At 39.6% G+C, this 19,483-nt stretch overlaps 1 long non-coding RNA gene across 1 annotated transcript in view; it reads right to left on the reverse strand.

The window, feature by feature from the left end:
* Positions 1-19,483, reverse strand: part of LOC117971379 (uncharacterized) — a 50,360-nt gene that overhangs the window by 9,881 nt on the left and 20,996 nt on the right. The window contains exon 5 of the long non-coding RNA XR_009308022.1: positions 3,856-4,493. This is a non-coding gene — a long non-coding RNA (uncharacterized LOC117971379). The remainder of the gene's footprint in view (positions 1-3,855; positions 4,494-19,483) is intronic.

Raw genomic sequence — 19,483 nt, forward strand, 5'->3', positions numbered from 1 at the left:
ATTTTATATGAAGATACAACACACTCCAGACATACCACTCATTGTCAGTGTCATAGGCAAACACCACACACTAAAGTATTATTTAATCATTTTATTCCATTGATTTGCATTTAGGTGCCAAACACTATTTGCATGCTGCATTACGTTTGGCACAATTGACCGTCTGTAAAGTGTTGACGGGTCGTGCCGAATTCTGCACCATGCCTTATTTTGAGATCTGCACATGCGTCAGATTTTCATTTAGTTTTGTCTGTGTGTTTCCTTACACTATTATTCATTTTGTGTTTCCTTACACTATTATTCATTGTGTGTTTCCTTACACTATTATTCATTGTGTGTTTACTTACACTATTATTCATTGTGTGTTTACTTACACAATTATTCATTTTGTGTTTCCTTACACTATTATTCATTGTGTGTTTCCTTACACTATTATTCATTGTGTGTTTCCTTACACTATTATTCATTGTGTGTTTACTTACACTATTATTCATTGTGTGTTTCCTTACACTATTATTCATTTTGTGTTTCCTTACACTATTATTCATTGTGTGTTTCCTTACACTATTATTCATTGTGTGTTTCCTTACACTATTATTCATTGTGTGTTTCCTTACACTTATTCATTTTGTGTTTCCTTACACTATTATTCATTGTGTGTTTCCTTACACTATTATTCATTGTGTGTTTCCTTACACTATTATTCATTGTGTGTTTCCTTACACTTATTCATTTTGTGTTTCCTTACACTATTATTCATTGTGTGTTTCCTTACACTATTATTCATTGTGTGTTTCCTTACACTATTATTCATTTTGTGTTTCCTTACACTATTATTCATTGTGTGTTTCCTTACACTTATTCATTGTGTGTTTCCTTACACTATTATTCATTGTGTGTTTCCCTACACTTATTCATTGTATGTTTCCTTACACTATTATTCATTGTGTGTTTCCTTACACTTATTAATTGTGTTTCCTTACACTATTATTCATTGTGTGTTTCCTTACACTTATTCATTTTGTGTTTCCTTACACTATTATTCATTGTGTGTTTCATTACACTTATTCATTGTGTGTTTCCTTACACTATTATTCATTGTGTGTTTCCTTACACTATTATTCATTGTGTGTTTCCTTACACCATTATTCATTGTGTGTTTCCTTACACTATTATTCATTGTGTGTTTCCTTACACTATTATTCATTGTGCGTTTCCTTACACTATTATTCATTGTGTGTTTCCCTACACTTATTCATTGTATGTTTCCTTACACTATTATTCATTGTGTGTTTCCTTACACTTATTCATTGTGTTTCCTTACACTATTATTCATTGTGTGTTTCCTTACACTATTATTCATTGTGTGTTTCCTTACACTTATTCATTGTGTGTTTATTTACACTATTATTCATTTATTCATCGACGTGAACTTTCGGTATTGTAAGCGAGATGTATTTTTTAGTCAAAACACATCTCAAAATAAGAACATAAGAAAGTTTATAAACGAGAGGTGGCCGTTCGGCCCATCTTGCACAATCCGACATGGCCCCATACTTAATACTTTTAGATGTGTCGTGAGTCAGCATGTGCACACAGAGCAGCTTCAGGTACAATTACTTCCAGAGCAGCTAGCAAATTAACAACCCTGAAGTCTGTGCGCAGTGATTTAATCAGGGGTGCAGATTTGGTGCTAGGGTGTTAGATTCTAGCGCCAGGGTACCTCATACAGTGTCAGGATTTTTACAAACCATAAATATTAAATTAAGAGCTGGTGAGCGTTTTCATGGCTCTAGTTAAGTGAATCAGAAACTATTTACAAACTAAATCACATTCACACACTAACTGAAGATTTTATTAAAACTGAAAATCAATAAAAAAAAAGTATATTAAACATATACAAATTCCCAGTATTTACAAAGAAATATGTGTAGATGTATTTTTTTTTAATGATTTACATGTTAAACCAGATCACATATAAACATTCACTGTTAAATGTCATTTTTTAGTGTGTGGTGTACCCAGACTATTTCTTTCTTTTCTTTTTTTGTATTTCGTCTCCACTAAAAGGTTTTTCATCAATCCCAAGGTTTTTCAGCAGGGGTCTCACTGGAGTGAACACTTAGGGGTTGACATGTATGTGAAACCTACTGAATAATATTATGTTAACATATTGAATTACATACCGCTTTGTAGTTTTCCATTTACTGAAAAACTTAATTTATTTTTGTTTTTTGAACATGAAATACAGATTACTATTTTGGCTTGTGGTAGACTTTTGCAGTATCATTTTGTAGTTTAATTGATTACATGATGTTAAATAAAATATCTAAATTATGTTCATATAGTTTTTTTTTTTATGTCACATAAACTTTTGGCCATAGATGTAATCATCATCACGTCATTTCAGGAATTACGCCTAAAGAAAAATAGTTAGAGATACATTTTTGGAACACAGTTAACTTTGTATTGGACAATGGATGAGTAGCTTCACAACACACACGCTTACAGTGAAGCAAGGAGCCAGAAAAGTTTAATTACAAAACAATTTAAACAAATACCAAACGAATGTTCCCCAGAAAGAAACAATACATTTGTCAGTCGTTTTATTGTATCAATCACAAACAATGTGAACACTTACCACAGGTCAAAGGATTTTAAGTTGCTTTTCAAAGACATTGCACAAAAAGCATTACTGGTAGTCTTTGTAGACAGCACAAAAACCAATAACACTTTTGGAGTGATTGAAAGCATTTTTACAGGTAATCTCGGTGAATGTGCTCCCGTCCCCCCGTCCCCCGTCCCCCCCCATCTCCCCCCCGTCCCCCGTCCCCGTCCCCCGTCCCCCTATTTGTTGAATCATTGAATCCCATGGCACATGAAAGCTCATTATGGTTAGTACTTTTTGTGTCACTTTTGTTATCTACTACTGTATATCTTAGAATCTTTGCTACACATTACAATAAGTCAATAAGAATCTGCAGCTGATTCAGTAGTTTTGGGAGTTGGCAAGTTCCAGGGCCTCAAGAAGAGGTTCCAAATATACTGTAAATATAAAGGAACTCATATTAAAATCCTCCATTTAAATGATGCATTATCAACAAAGTGATAGAGTACAATAACGTGAACTTCATGGACCAATTCCATAAACTTTATGGACCAATTCCATGGACCAATATCTGGCTTTAATCAGGAGGCAAAACAAAAGCTTGCATGCAAAACTCCCTCTAGTTCTAGATCAGATATTCTCACTGAATGCTGCAGTCAGGCTTACTGAACAGTCTTTAGTCTTATGGAAATATAGAAAAACAGGAAACAGTAACAATAATAATAATAATGATGATGATGATGATGATGATGATGATGATGATGATAATAATATACCATATATATATATATATATATATATATATATATATATATATATATATATATATATATATTTTTTTTTTTTAAATCTCACTGTGGTGACTTTACCTGTGCATATATTAAATATCTTTGAAATTAGTTTGACAACAATTTTATTTTCTTACATACTCGCTCAGGAAAGCTGTACAATGTGTTGGTAGTTCCAAAAACACCTCTTCTACAAATGCGACTGCTTTTTAGAAATCAGAAAGTAAAAGAAAATTGCAGATACCTACCCTCGAAAATCAGTTCAACTTTTGTAAAGTCAAATTTCCGTGAATTGAACTGATCCCTAAATCTAAGATTATAGCTATAGCTTCGGGTCCCTTGGCTTTTTAAGATACAGTATTTGCAGTTGAACTGAGTAATTATGTGTGCCGTAGCCCAAACCTTGATGGTTTTCATATGGGGAAAGCACTTTCAAACAGAAATAGTAGTTGTACTTACCTATCAAATGTGCGGTTACTTCTGAAGGAGGCGATGATAACGCTGGTCAGACAATTGTCTTTTTACATGCAAGTGTAAGTTAAGATTGCTTAATGGTGTGGGTAGTTCTCCGCTGAGACACGGAGGTTGTAACAAGCTACTCAAATCCGCCTGTACTTCAATCACACTGCGTGCCAAGAGAGATGAGCTCAGGAGACAAAACTCTATTGTGGCAATGGAGCTGTGTCATATTTCGCTGATTTTGGCAGATTTTCAAATTTAAATTCTGCCACGCTCTCTTGAAGAAAACGGCAACATTGGCAAAGTACGTCATTATTATGAAAAATTGCATTTCCTCAGCACCGTCGCGTACTCTGGCGCATGCGCAGAAAAATAAACCCCTTCATGTTTTAGCAGTGTTTCAACAATGATATAACCACACACCATACCGATAGGGATGCCTACTAATGACTTGCTTCGTCCCAACAGCTATATTTTTGTGGGTATTCATATTTTTTATGTATTTCCAATGGGGTACAATTGTTTTTTCTCCAGCATTTATTTCGGTGTTTGTGCTTAGGATGGGGTGTTTTGAGAACAGATACATACCTGCCAAGCAGACTCCCGATTTAGGGCATGATTATCCCGTCTCTCGCTTGCTTTACAGGGGAAACAGAAAAAAAAAAACTAAAAAAAAAAACTAAAAAAAAAAGGTATGTATATATCTTAATTCTGCATCTGCCGCTGCGCACAAAAATAAAGTATATATATATATACACAGTATATATCCTGATTTGGTATTTTCAAGAATTGGCAGGTATGCAGATATAAGACAGTAAAATACTGTACTGTAATGTCATTTTAATTCAAAGGCCATTACACGTAACACCGCACAGCAGTTAAACTAGGCACCCTCACGAGTCGATCGCTTCTCAAGTATACTTGGCATGGGAAAAACAATTTGTACCAAGAGCATGGCGCTGAGCAGGTGGAGTCTTTATACCAAAATGAAAAGATTCTATAAGCATCAGTCAGTTTTGCCCTATTTCCCTATTAAACATAGAAGGCAAGCATTATTGCTCAGAGATTGTCAACTTACCTATTAAAGAACTACTTCAGTATAAAAAGCGGGCATTCCAGGTTTCCCAGGATGCTTAGAACACATCAGTGTGATCTGGCAACAAATTCAATCAGCTAAAAAGGAGAGGAAGGATCTCCATGTGACATTCCTGGATTTGGCTATTGCATATGGTTCAGTGCTACATGAACTTCTTTGGGCAGCATTTGATTTTTTCAATGTACCGATGACAATAACAAATTTAGTGAAAGCCTACTTTGGAGATTTGCAATTTAGTTTTTCAACTTCACAATTCAGCACTACATGGCAATGCCTAGAAGTTGGAATAATGGCAGGATGCACCATTTCTCCACTGGCTTTTACCATGGCAATGGAAGTAATTATTAGGGCATCAAAATGGGTAGTGGGAGGAGAGCGCTTGGCTTCTGGAATGCGAATACCACCAATTCGAGCATACATGGATGACATGACAACCAAGACTACAACAGTAGCCTGCACTAATCGGTTATTGGGCAAATTAACCAATAACATTGAATGGGCATGAATGCAATTCAAGCCCACTAAATCAAGGAGCATCTCTATAATTAAAGGTAAAGTAGTAGATAAAAGGTTATACATTAATGGTGAGGCAATACCAACAGTGTCTGAGAAGCCAGTGAAAAGTCTTGGGAGATGGTATGACGGGGATCTAAAGGACACAGTTTGTGTGGGAGAAGTTAGACAACAAGCAGTGGAAGGGTTGAAGAGCATAGACAGCTGCGCTCTACCAGGCAAACTAAAACTCTGGTGCTTTCAGTTTGGTCTACTGCCAAGGCTGCTGTGGCCACTGACTGTGCACAAGGTTTCTTTGACAACAGTAGAGAAGCTGGAAGCTTTAATCAGTTCATACATCAGGAAATGGTTGGAGTTCCACACTGCCTCAGCAGAGTGGGACTTTATGGTAAAGAAATACTGCAGCTACCAGTCTCTGCTCTAACTGAGGAGTTTAAGTGTGCCAAGGTCCGACTGGAAATTACATTAGCAGAGTCAAGCAACAAATGCATAAGGGAGGCAGCACCTGTGTTGAAAACTGGAAGAAAGTGGGCGACAAAGAAAGCCGTGGAAGATGCAAAGGCTGCCCTTCGAATTGGTGATATTACGGGGCAAGTTCAGCATGGAAGAGGAGGCCATGGTCTCAGTTCAGCTCTTCCTACATGGTTTAAGGCAACCCCAGCTCAACTGAGGAAGCTGGTAGTCAACAAAGTGCAAAAGCAGGAGGAGAGGATGAGGTGCGTAAAGGCCATTTCCCAGGCCAAGCAGGGAGAATGGATGAGATGGGAGAGTGTGGAACAAAATCAGCTGACAAGACCTATGGATCAACATATGATGTTCTCCCATCACTACAGAACCTAAACCTCTGGGTGGGTGAGGATCCCTCATGTCCTTTGTGTTCATCACCTGCAACATTAAGGCACATTTTGACAGGATGTAAGGTGGCTCTTAGCCAAGGACGGTTTACTTGGCGCTATGACCAGGTGCTGCGATGTTTGGCCTTAGCATTGGAAGACAAGCGTAACATGACCAATAAGTTGCCACCAGTTCCATCAGAACATTACACACAAAAGACAACATTCCTCCGCCCAGGAGAGCAACCACCAAGAAAAGGTGTTAAAACCAAGCATCGCCCAGGACAACTGGAAGCTGCTAGAAACTGGAAAATGCTGGCAGATGTTGGTCAATGGCTTATTATTCCACCTGAGGTTGCCACCAATAACCTTCGACCAGACATTGTCGTGTAGTCTGGATCAGCACGCCTTGTTCATCTGGTAGAGTGCCATGGGAGAATGCTGTGGATGAGGCATATGAGAGGAAGAAACTTCGGTATGCTCAACTAGGAAGTGGAACAGCGAGGATGGAGAGTCCGGGTTTACCCAGTGGAGGTGGGTTGTCGAGGATTTGTGGCACACTCCACAACCCGGTTTCTCAGAGACATCGGATTCAGTGGTCAAGAGTTACGTCGCACAGTGAAGAACTTATCTGAAGCAGCAGATAGGCACCCTTTTGCTAATTTTTTAATCATATCGGGCCGCTTTTAAGAATCAACCACTTATAAGAGGGATGTGATTCTTAGAAATGGAGTGCACTGTAATTATAAATCCAAAGCATGTATTAAATGAAGATTTGTACTCCTTTCTTCATACACACTCTCATTTGCAGTAGCGTACCTAGCATGTCACGAGCCCCACAGCAAAAAATCAATTGAAGCCCCGTTTACCGCTCTTTACTGAGATGTAACTGTAGAATACTGAGTTAGTACGCACACTTACAGTGGTGCGCAAGAACATAAGAAAGTTTACACATTTTCATGTGTGTATTTCAGGCAGACTGTTTTTTCTTGAAGGATCCCAGGGTGTCAGCTTCAACAACATTACTGGGAAGTTGGTTCCAGACCCTCACAATTCTTTGTGTAAAAAAGTTCCTCCTATTTTCTGTTCTGAATGCCCCTTTATCTAATCTCCATTTATGACCCCTGGTCCTTTTTTATTTTTTCAAGTCAAAGAAGTCCCCCGGGTTGACATTGTCTATACCTTTTAGGATTTTGAATGTTTGAATCAGATCGCCGCGTAGTCTTCTTTGTTCAAGACTGAATAGATTCAATTCTTTTAGCCTGTCTGCATACGACATGCCTTTTAAACCCGGGATAATTCTGGTTGCTCTTCTTTGCACTCTTTCTAGAGCAGCAATATCCTTTTTGTAACGAGGTGACCAGAACTGAACACAATATTCTAGGTGAGGTCTTACTAATGCATTGTAGAGTTTTAACATTACTTCCCTTGATTTAAATTCAACACTTCTCACAATATATCCAAGCATCTTGTTAGCCTTTTTTATAGCTTCCCCACATTGTCTAGATGAAGACATTTCTGAGTCAACATAAACTCCTAGGTCTTTTTCATAGTTCCCTTCTTCAATTTCACTATCTCCCATATGATATTTATAATGCACATTTTTATTGCCCGCATGCAATACTTTACACTTTTCTCTATTAAATTTCATTTGCCATGTGTCTGCCCAATTTTGAATGCGGTCTAGATCATTTTGAATGACCTTTGCTGCTTCAACAGTGTCTGCCACTCCTCCTATTTTTGTGTCGTCTGCAAATTTAACAAGTTTGCTTACTATATCAGAGTCTAAATCATTAATGTAGATTAGGAATAGCAGAGGACCTAATACTGATCCCTGTGGTACACCACTGGTTACCTCACTCCATTTCGAGGTTTCTCCTCTAATCAGTACTTTCTGTTTTCTACCTGTTAACCACTCCCTAATCCATGTGCATGCATTTCCTTGAATTGGGCGTTGCACAAAAAAGAAAAAAGAAAAAAATAGTTTTTCGTTTATTACTTTCCTCATAACAGAAAATAGGATCACAACAAAATGTTGATCATTATACGTAACATTTACCTTGCTAGTTTGGCCAGTGTCTGGAAAGTGTGAAGCATTTTCGAGTGATGTGCATTACCTGCATCTGTATCCCCCAATTCTGACTCACTTGCCAAATCTGAAGCATCACTTTGTTGATGTTGTGTTAATCCCACACATCACTTGCCATTTTAGACACAGATGTGGATCTTTGCCTTCAAATTAATGTGCAGCAATGTTTGTAAGAATATTCAGATAATTTCTCTGCACAAAAGAAAATAATATTACTCCATACCGCTGTTTTCATATCGCAGTAAGCTAAATGGGCGGAGATTTGTGACACATGCCAAAATTAAATCTCATCAGAATGAAAGCTGACTTGTTACTGATTAAGTTGCCAAAAAAAAAAGCTTTTAGGGGACACAAATACCCTGTAGATAGCGGAGACATTACAATGATTGCATATCAACAATTTCAGCTTTTGCAATGAAGTACAGCTGATGCAGGGCGGGCCAAAAGGAAGGCTCTCGCGGGCTGCCAATTGAGGAACACTGCTCTAGGGCTTAGGTATTTAATTGTACTGCTTGGTAATTGTATGAGCTGTTTCAACACTGGATCGTACTCGTATATAAGCTCAATTGCAGACAGGAAATGACCTGAATTTCCATCGCCAAGGGTCTCTATGTCCTCTCAAAGGCAGGCCGCACATAGGTAAAGTTGAAGTCACATTAACAACAACATGCTTCAGAAAGTTCATTTCTTTCTGGATTTCTGCTTCATTGTGTGCTTCCACTGTGTGATTAAGTCTCCAGTGATGGTATACAATGCATGCATCTTTATGTGTGTGAGATGTTTCATGCGACTGTATTTTTGTTGATAAACCTCTCCATTTACGGATTCCTTTAGCCCAAGCAGACTCGAACCCTAATTTGCTACTGTCAAATAGCCAGCAGGGCTCACAGTATACCGAACCGAGTTCAGGTGAATAACACAGCCATGTTATACACAATAGCCAGCAGGGCTCACAGGATACCGAATCGAGTTCAGGTGAATAACACAGCCATGTTATACGCAATCGGACACCTGCTGTAGGAATAATAATGTTCTGAAAAACATCTTCCACCTTGTTCTATATCCCCTGGGAAAGGTCCTTTCGATTGACATGACCCATGATCTGTTAGAAACCGCTTCACTTGGTGATCACTAATATTAATAGGAATGTTAGCCCTATCTGTTGGATATTCCACTCCTTTAGGGAAATGGTCAATCGCAACCTCAGGACCATCATTTTCAAGTACTCTTTCAACTGTTACTTACCCGTCACTCTTTCCATACATTTCATTTTATTCGCAGCTTGTATTTGTCATTGACTCGGGCTCAGACTGTTCGGTGTCCCTCACTTCATTTTGTGTTTCAGTGCTGTCACACCCACGTGCACCAATCAGTTAAGAGTTTACTTTAGAATATTGGCTGGATAAGTTCAGAATTTGATTGTGGCCAAATGTCAGTATGAGAGGTGACACAAGTAGACAGAAGTTCAGGTTGAAAGAAAGGCACTTTTATTATTGAAGCAGTTATTTTCAGTTAATCACCCTTGTTATGAAAATAATAAACCAAAAGAAAACCTGCCCGTTAAACTCACTTCTTCGCCCCTCTCTAATACCTTGCCCGAGCTGACCTCGTGGCAAGTAACAATTGGTATTGCTTCCAGCAATGGTACAATCTGTCACAGACAGTTCTGGCACGTCCCTTTTGTGCTATAAGTCATTAGATCCTTTTGCATGGAAGACCTCGGTTGCAAGGGTGTGCGGTTCTATGATGGACCCAGATTCAGTTCAAATGTTTTTTCCCCACTGGTGATGGGAATGGGAATGTAGAGATGGAAGCTCTGCTAACAAGATTTAAGTTTTTGCAGGTATCAGGCTTTTAAAGACACACCTGTGGTGGCTTTGACAAACTCACTGAGAGCAGAAACTGACCCAAGACTGTGACAGCTACTGGAAGCAGGCTGATCTTTGGGATGCAAATTGAACATTTGTGAAACTGCATGTGTGTTAAAATGTTGTAATAACTGTGCTGTGTTTTAAAGAATATAAAGCCAGCAGAAATGCTAAACAAATTGTTAAAACACACTGTTCATACAAAAAGTTATTATAACCTATAGTTATGCTAGAACATTCTACATTCCTGTTTGTTCTATTATAACCTTGAGAGAAAGGCAGACGCGAGCATCAAGTTTCTTATTTAGAGAAGTAAGCTTGATCTGAAAGTAGTGTTTAAGCTGACACATGTATTCTAGAATAATTCAAACAGAATAGAAGTCTAAATGTTTTATTTTAACAGAACTGTAAGAGTTTGAAAATAAGAGAATATAGTACAGAAAGTAACTTAAAATAAAAACTTCAGTCAAAGCAGAATGGTACCAGTCTGCGTCAGGCATATAGTAGGCTTGCCAAAGAGAAGGTAATTAATCTTGGTAACCTTTGCTTGCAGTACCACGTGGGGAGTAATTGAAGGAAATAACTTTTTGGCAACTCATGCGAGTTTTAAGAAGCGAGGCAAAAAACTCTATAGGGCAGCAGTGTGGAGTAGTGTTTAGGGCTCTGGACTCTTGACCGGGCTGTCGTGGGTTCAATCCCAGGTGGGAGACACTGCTGCTGTACCCTTGAGCAAGGTACTTTACTTAGATTGCTCCAGTAAAACCCCAACCGTATAAATGAGTAATTGTATGTAAAAATAATGTGTACAAAATAATGTAATTGTATGTAAAAATAATGTGATATCTTGTAACAATTGTAAGTCGCCCTGGATAAGGGCGTCTGCTAAGAAATAAATAATAATAATAAAAACCAAGGTAAAATCTTCGTCAAGTGTCACCAACTTGCCAACTAGAAGTTGTGTGGTCCATGAGATAGAATTCAATATTGCTAAGGGGGTTAAAACCAATTCCAATTTTTTTTTCCAATATTATAACAGCAAGAGAACATTCAAAGAGGAGGTTAAATGTCTAAGAGACACACATGACAAAATCATAGATGAGAAAAAAAAATAGCAAATATATTAAATGATTACTTTTCACAGGTTTTTACAAAGGAGGACACGGACAACATGCCCCACATGTCGACCTGTTCCTATCCAGTTTTAAATAACTTTAGCATAACAGAGGTAGAAGTGTTAAAGGGACTAGGAGCTCTTAAAATAAACAAATCCCCTGGGCCGGATGAGATCCTCCCAAAAGTACTCAAAGAAATGAAAGAAGTTATTTACAAACCGCTAACTAAGATCATGCAACAGTCTCTTGACACAGGGGTTGTACTGACAAACTGGAAAATTGCAAACGTAATACCGATCCACAAAAAAGGAGACAAAACCGAACCAGGTAACTACAGACCAATAAGCCTGACTTCTATTATATGTAAACTTATGGAAACTATAATAAGATCTAAAATGGAAATTACCTATATGGTAACAATATCCGTGGAGAAAGTCAGCATGGTTTTAGGAAATGGAGATCATGTCTAACTAACCTACTTGACTTTTTTGAGGATGCAACATTGACAATGGATAATTGCAAAGCATACGACATGATTTATTTAGATTTCCAGAAAGCTTTTGACAAAGTCCCACATAAAAGATTAATTCTTAAACTGAACGCAATAGGGATTCAAGGAAATGCATGCACATGGATTAGGGAGTGGTTAACATGTAGAAAACAGAAAGTACTGATTAGAGGAGAAACCTCAAAATGGAACGAGGTAACCAGTGGTGTACCACAGGGATCAGTATTTGGTCCTCTGCTATTCCTAATCTACATTAATGATTTAGACTCTGATATAGTAAGCAAACTCGTTAAATTTGCAGACGACACAAAAATAGGAGGAGTGGCAGACACTGTTGAAGCAGCAAAGGTCATTCACCACTAGAGGTGCCACCATCGCTGCTCCTGCTGGAGGGTCCAGGTTCCCTACCAGCGTTCATGGGCTTTGAAGGTCCGGGGCCCCCGCTATTGAAGGAAGCTTGGGGGATCCGGCATCAACCCCGCCCACCACCGCCCGCTGAAATAGCCCACCCAAGGGACATAAGGGGAGTTTGGCCGATTGCGACCTCCGTACTTTGTACGTGGAGGGAGGTGTGTGGCAGAGCAGGGCTCTGCCCTTAGAAATACTGGCAGGGAAGGAGTTAAATTCTCCTCCCTGCCCAGGTTGATTGCTTCGGGTGGGAGCAATCCACCAATTAATTATTCAATTATTATTCAGCCACCTGGCATAAAAGGAGGCCTCAGCCTCCCAGTAGGAGGGAGAGTTCTGGAAGGAGAAGAAGCGTTTTTCTGTGTGTGCTGTTTTGTTAGTTTTTGAAACCAGTGAAGGCAATGCCCAGCCTGGAAGCCGTATTTTTGCTGTAAGTTTTGTTTTGTGTTGATTGTTTGTGTTTGAAACCTTTTTGTTTGGCCCTTGTGCCTATTTATTTGATTATTTTTGTTTATTAAAAAGCTTTATTTTGAACTTTCAAACTGTCTCTGAGCCTCAACCTCTGTCATCCCTGCCACATTGACATTAAATAGTGGAGTGATATCACTATGTAACACAATTTTTGTTCCTGGGTAGTAATGGACTTTGAGGGACATCCTACAGCCCATTGTGCCGTAGTTCTTCACCAGAGTCTCAACCAGCTCCACATAGTTTTCGGCCTTGTGATTGCCCAGGAAGCCCCGAACCACTGCGACAAAGCTGTTCCAAGCCGCTTTCTCCTTGCCAGTGAGCTTCTTGGGGAATTCATTGCACTCCAGGATCTTCTTTATCTGTGGTCCGACGAAGACACCGGCTTTGACCTTTGCCTCAGACAGCTTAGGGAAGAAGTCTTGAAGGTACTTGAAGGCTGCTGACTCCTTATCTAGAGCTCTGACAAATTGTTTCATAAGGCCCAATTTGATGTGCAGTGGTGGCATCAGCACCTTCCGGGGGTCCACCAGTGGCTCCCACTTGACGTTGTTCCTCCCCACAGAGAACTCGGTCCGCTGTGGCCAGTCCCGCCTCACACATCTTAGCAGATGCTTCCACGGAGTACTTTTTCGGTCTTGTCTTGATAAATTGGCCGCAGACATAGCAAAATGCGTCTGCCGGATGCTTGAAGCCTCTTGATGCCATCTCAGAAAAATGCAGATATGTATCCACTTAGGCAGCTGGAACTAAACTGAACTGGTGGGCTTAAGGCCCCTGTATTTATACTACTATTTATATTACTGGAAAGTTCTAGAAAGTTCTAGAAGTTACTCCAAGTTTACTCAGCACTGAATCTATCTGGAATGTTCTGGAAAATAGGTACATTTCAAAATATCACTGTCCTGGTCACAAAAGCAAAGTTTGTGGGGAATAGCCATTTTCTATACTTTTGAGGCATAAGCAATTAGGAAATAACACTTACTACCCAGGAACCAAAAAAAATAAAATAAATTGTTACACGGTGTATTCAGCAGCTCCAGTTCAATCAGGCCCTGTGTTCAGCAGCTCTGACAGGACAGCACTGCGCTGAGCGTCTGAAGCGACCCTCGGGACAGTACCTTTCTTCATGGGCTGGCCGGGGGAGAGGTGCAGCCCGTTGTTTGGGAGGTGCATTTTGGGAGGAGACAGGATGTGCGGGGCCCCGGAGGGGGTTGGGGAGTAGCCGAAGAGAGTGGAGGTGTAGCTCGGCCGCCGGCCTTCCCGTCTGTTGCTGTCGATGGCAGCCTGGAGTTCCACCGGAGAGCTGAGGCCTTTCTTCTCACACTCGTAGGGGTAGAGGTACTTCATATACCTGCAGAGGAGGGAGAGTCACACCCAGCACTGAGCTCAGCATATACTGCAGAGGAGGGAAAGTCTCACACACACACACACACACACACACACACACACACACACACACACACAAACACACACAACACTGAGCTCAGCACTTCATATACCTGCAGAGGAGGGAGAGTCACACACACACACACACACAACACTGAGCTCAGCACTTCATATACTGCAGAAGCAGGAGAGTCAGACACACACACACAAACACTGAAGAGGAGGGAGAGTCAGACACAACACTACCCTGGGAAAGAGAGTGATCTTAACTGCATCTATCCTGATTCTCATAATTGCTTTCGAATGACCTAAAGTCATTCTATGGACCCCTCCACTATACCCAGTCATCAGGGGATAATACAGCTCTGTGTATCGCTCAGGTATGGACCCCTCCACTATACCCAGTCACCGGGGGGATAATACAGCTCTGTGTATCCCTCAGGTATGGTCACCTCCACTATACCCAGTCACCAGGGGATAATACAGCTCTGTGTATCCCTCAGGTATGGACACCTCCACTATACCCAGTCACCAGGGGATAATACAGCTCTGTGTATCGCTCAGGTATGGACCCCTCCACTATACCCAGTCACCAGGGGATAATACAGCTCTGAGTATCGCTCTGGGATCTTTGTGGTTGTAGTCATCATAATAATTCCACAGATATGACCCTTTTTGCACTTCCACCAGTTACATAGGTCTCCAATGTGCAGTTTTGAAGGGAACAAATGTTATTGCAAACATGTATTTTCACTTTAAAACATGGTCCTTGATACTACACTTCTCAGGCAATAGGGGACGCTAGTAGAAAAGGAGAAGCCATACTAATGGGGGATTTCAACTTCCCCCATATAAAATGGGAAAACCCGGTGGGGAGCACGACGGACAAAATTGAAATGGTGGAAATGACAAATGACTGCCTCCTAACGCAATTTGTCAAGGCACCGACTAGAGGGGAGGCATGCCTTGATTTAGTCTTTTCAAATAACAAAGACAGAATAACTAAAACAGAGGTCAGAGAGCCATTGGCAAACTCAGACCACAACATGGTCTCATTTGAAATGATTTTTAAACCCAAAAAGTAATGACTAAAGCTAAGGTTTACAATTTTAGAAAAGCAAACTATGAAGGTATGAAACAGAGACTAACAGAAGTAGATTTGAGTAAAATAGAGAAAACATCCACAGAAAAAGGATAGCTGTTTTTTAAAAATGTAGTACTAGAGGCGCAAAACAATTACATCCCAAAAAGCCAAAATCTAAATCTAAAACAAAATGGACAAAATGATTTAATAGATCAATTAAAAAAATATTCAGCAAAAAAAGGCACTTTACAGAGCATTTAAAAAGGGACCAAAACCAAAGTACACAGAAAGAGTACTTGGAACTGCAAACACAAGTCAAAAAGGAAGTTAGAAAGGCCAAGAGAGAGATAGAAATCAATATTGCTAAGGGTGCTAAAACCAATTCCAAAATGTTTTTCCAATATTATAACAGCAAGAGAACATTCAAAGAGGAGGTTAAATGTCTAAGAGACACAAATGGCAAAATCATAGATGAAGAAAAAAAATAGCAAATATATTAAATGATTACTTTTCACAGGTTTTTACAAAGGAGGACACGGACAACATGCCCGACATGTCGACCTGTTCCTATCCAGTTTTAAATAACTTTAGCATAACAGAGGCAGAAGTGTTAAAGGGACTTGGAGCTCTTAAAATAAACAAATCCCCTGGGCCAGATGAGATCCTCCCAATAGTACTCAAAAGAAATGAAAGAAGTTATTTACCAAGATCATGCAACAGTCTCTTGACACAGGGGTTGTACCGACAGACTGGAAAATAGCAAACGTAATACCAATCCACTAAAAGGGTGACAAAACCGAACCAGGTAACTACAGAACAATAAGTCTGACTTCTATTATATGTAAACTTATGGAAACTATAAAAAGATACAAAAAGGAAAATTACCTATATGTTAACAATATCCTGGGAGACAGTCAGCATGGTTTTAGGAAAGGGAGATAGTGTCTAACTAACCTGCTTGATTTTTTTGAGGATGAAATATCGACAATGGATAATTGCAAAGCATACGACATGGTTTATTTAGATTTCCAGAAAGCTTTTGACAAAGTTCCGCATAAAAGATTAATTCTTAAACTGAACGCAGTAGGGATTCAAGGAAATGCATGCACATGGATTAGGGAGTGGTTAACATGTAGAAAACAGAAAGTACTGATTAGAGGAGAAACCTCAAAATGGAACGAGGTAACCAGTGGTGTACCACAGGGATCAGTATTAGGTCCTCTGCTATTCCTAATCTACATTAATGATTTAGATTCTGGTATAGTAAGCAAACTTGTTAAATTTGCAGACAAGTTTATGTTGACTCAGAAATGTCTTCATCTAGACAATGTGGGGAAGCTATAAAAAAGGCCAACAAGATGCTCAGATATATTGTGAGAAGTGTTGAATTTAAATCAAGGGAAGTAATGTTAAAACTTTACAATGCATTAGTAAGACCGCACCTAGAATATTGTGTTCAGTTCTTGTCACCTCGCTACAAAAATGGTATTGCTGCTCTAGAAAGAGTGCAAAGAAGAGCAACCAGAATTATCCCAGGTTTAAAAGGCATGTCGTATGCAGACAGGCTAAAAGAATTGAATCTATTCAGTCTTGAACAAAGAAGACTACGCGGCGATCTGACTCAAACATTAAAAATCCTAAAAGGTATAGACAATGTCGACCCAGGTGACTTTTTTGACCTGAAAAAAGAAACAAGGACCAGGGGTCACAAATGGAGATTAGATAAAGGGGCATTCAGAACAGAAAATAGGAGGAACTTTTTTACACAGAGAATTGTGAGGGTCTGGAACCAACTCCCCAGTAATGTTGTTGAAGCTGACACCCTGGGATCCTTCAAGAAGCTGCTTGATGAGATTCTGGGACCAAACGAGCAAGATGGGCTGAATGGCCTCCTCTCGTTTGTAAACTTTCCTATGTTCTTATGTTCTTATGCTCTGAAGATCTCTGATTGGTGTCGTGCCACTTACAGGAGTCCGAAACATCTTTATGCCCTCCTAAACGTCTCCCCTGAGTTAAGAGTGTGCTTAGAGTATATATATAAATAAAAAGAGTTTGTGCGAATCCGACAAATCAGTCCCGGTTTTTATCCAGCATCTGCTGACAAAGGGTTATTATTATTATTTATTTCTTAGCAGACGCCCTTATCCAGGGCGACTTACAATTGTTACAAGATATCACATTATACATTATTTCACATTATACAGTTATCACATTATTTTTACATACAATTGCCCATTTATACAGTTGGGTTTTTACTGGAGCAATCTAGGTAAAGTACCTTGCTCAAGGGTACAACAGCAGTGTCCCCCACTGGGGATTGAACCCACAACCCTCCGGTCAAGAGTCCAGTGCCCTAACCACTACTCCACACTGTTGATCTGGTTGATCTGGCGTCGGATCACTTATAGGACAATATAGGTAAGTGTCCCATGTTCTTGTTTGATACAATCCACAAGGCTGTTGTATGAACATGTTTGTAGTTCTTTTCCAGGTAAACAGGTATGTATTCCAAGGTTGGTTTCTCCCTCTGAACCAGAACGATTGCACCCCTGTGTGGTCCACACAGAAACAACAGGAAGCGAGGTCTCTGTCGTGCACTGGTACAGTTCTTGGTAGTACAACACCGTCCTTTGTGTAAGTGTAATTCTTGAGCACCCTCTGCTGGGGAACACTGAATGTGCAGCCTACTGCTTGGTAGGTTCCTGGCTGATTTGAAATAAAACAAACTTTCACAGTCCGTATGGTTTGCTGTTTTCGAACACACACAGTCCATTTAAACAATCGTTTCCTTAAATGCACAAAACCAACACGTCTGAGTCTCTAGTTCACAAACCCCAGACGGCTACAGCCATTTCACAGTCACACCGACCGTAAGATAAAATGGTGTTTCTTTTAATTCGGTTGGTGCAACCAGCCTTCATTACCGTAACACACAGTCCAATGGAATTAGGCTGTTGCTTAAACAAACTACAGAACAGCAAGCGAAATCACAGTGAAATGAAATTAAACAGATAAAAGAAAGGCAAGACAAATAATCAATGAGTGCTTTTATTTAGTAAGTTTCTATATGACATCACTGTCAGATTGTTATTGGTTGGCACTCAATAATTGTGCAGACAAGGGCAACCAATGAAAAGCTTTGTTTTGTGCGGTGTAGTTCACACACTTTTAATACCTAGCAACTTAAAACATGTTAAAGGGAATTCCTCTGGTTTTGGAGTATCTTTGAAGTCCTACTAATTAATCTGTGTGCACTTTTCAGAAGCAGAACAGCTAAGGAGACAAGCATGATTAAACAAAACGGTATGTGTGGGGTCTGAGCTTTAACAAGGAGTTAAACATTTTACTGTAAAGACTCTCAAATAATATACAGCAGGTGTCAGCAGTGCCCTAGCCAGGATGAATCAGGCAGCAGTAACAGTTTGGTGTGTGTGACTGTGGGCTCCTGGGTGTTCATACTGTATGTTAGTATTTTTGAAGAAAGCAGTGAAAGTTGAACCCTTTCCTACGCATGTTTTAAACTAGTTAATCTGAAGGAAGCTGTGTTAGAGGTGGCTTACCCTGGTAAGAGGCCAACTGCAGCTCATCTCTAGAGTTAATCCCAACGTCTCCACTAACTTGATACATATTGCTGTGTAAAGAACTGGGGGTATTTTAGCTGAGAATTAACTGCTACCAACTTAATAAATGAAGTGTGCATAAAGAGTCTTGTGTTTGAATTGATAAGCGCTGCAGAAGCAGTATCAGTTTTGTCATACAGTGCCTTGCGAAAGTATTCGGCCCCCTTGAACTTTGCGACCTTTTGCCACATTTCAGGCTTCAAACATAAAGATATGAAACTGTAATTTTTTGTGAAGAATCAACAACAAGTGGGACACAATCATGAAGTGGAACAAAATTTATTGGATATTTCAAACTTTTTTAACAAATAAAAAACTGAAAAATTGGGCGTGCAAAATTATTCAGCCCCTTTACTTTCAGTGCAGCAAACTCTCTCCAGAAGTTCAGTGAGGATCTCTGAATGATCCAATGTTGACCTAAATGACTAATGATGATAAATAGAATCCACCTGTGTGTAATCAAGTCTCCGTATAAATGCACCTGCACTGTGATAGTCTCAGAGGTCCGTTTAAAGCGCAGAGAGCATCATGAAGAACAAGGAACACACCAGGCAGGTCCGAGATACTGTTGTGGAGAAGTTTAAAGCCGGATTTGGATACAAAAAGATTTCCCAAGCTTTAAACATCCCAAGGAGCACTG

Source organism: Acipenser ruthenus, chromosome 21 (assembly GCF_902713425.1).
Source record: "Acipenser ruthenus chromosome 21, fAciRut3.2 maternal haplotype, whole genome shotgun sequence".
In the NCBI taxonomy this organism is placed as follows: Eukaryota; Metazoa; Chordata; class Actinopteri; order Acipenseriformes; family Acipenseridae; genus Acipenser; species Acipenser ruthenus.